This window comes from Sinocyclocheilus rhinocerous, unplaced genomic scaffold (assembly GCF_001515625.1).
Source record: "Sinocyclocheilus rhinocerous isolate Xijiao unplaced genomic scaffold, SAMN03320098_v1.1 scaffold1822, whole genome shotgun sequence".
In the NCBI taxonomy this organism is placed as follows: domain Eukaryota; kingdom Metazoa; phylum Chordata; class Actinopteri; order Cypriniformes; family Cyprinidae; genus Sinocyclocheilus; species Sinocyclocheilus rhinocerous.
In genome coordinates, this window is record NW_015638936.1 from 128,131 (window position 1) to 129,010 (window position 880).

At 36.2% G+C, this 880-nt stretch overlaps 1 protein-coding gene across 1 annotated transcript in view; it reads left to right on the forward strand.

Annotated features, from left to right (window-relative positions):
* The window catches only part of LOC107750141 (adhesion G protein-coupled receptor A3-like), a 134,447-nt gene that overhangs the window by 39,632 nt on the left and 93,935 nt on the right, over positions 1-880 (forward strand). The gene's annotated exons all lie outside the window — the stretch shown is intronic.

An 880-nucleotide genomic window follows, 5' to 3' on the forward strand; every position in this document is an offset into this window, starting at 1 on the left:
TTTTATTTTTCTGCGATATATATTGCGATATGAAAAAAAAATCAGATGATTTCAATAGCTCTATTTGGAAAAATAATAATCAATGATTGGGGTGATTTTTGTAGGCGAGTAAATCAGCATAGGAAATAAACAAATTACAAGCATAGATAAATAACAGAACAAAGATACAAATGAAATAAGCAGTGCTTTATATTTTTCAGGTAAGTCTAACAGTATTCAGGTACAGAAATGGAATAATCAAATGTAAAATAACACTGCATAGTTTCCACTATAAATTAAATCTAACAAATCTGTGTTAAAGCTACAGAAGTGATTTTTCTTTGTGTTTTGTTGTTTAACGTTCATGACAGAGAAAGCAACAGGAACATTAAACTGCTGTGAACCAAATACTGTTACACATCCATTTTCTTTCTCAATTGTTTCCCTTCATCTAAGCCATAAGCATCTGTGTTTACAAGGATACTTGCAGAGCACAGTATTTCAGGCACAAATAGACGCAGAAGTGAACAGAATTCAGTGTTCACGTGCATCTGCGTGGCTCACACCGTGTTTACACCGGAGTGTCTCTGTACAGCTGTCGCGTGCGGTATAGACACCATGTCTGTGTGTGAGCAAAGAAAACAATCAGTATAAATATAACGATCAGTATACTAAACATCGCACATCCTGCGATGTGACTGGATTCGCACATCGCGAAATCAATGCTGAAACGATATATCGTGCAGCCCTACTGAGAACATTATATTTCACACACTTTAAGCTCTTTTATTTTCCAAATGTAATAGGATTAGTCCAACGAATCGTTCGGTTTGTAATGCGTACCGAACCGAAAGCCTCGTACCGAACGGTTCAATATGTATACGTGTATCGTTACACCCCT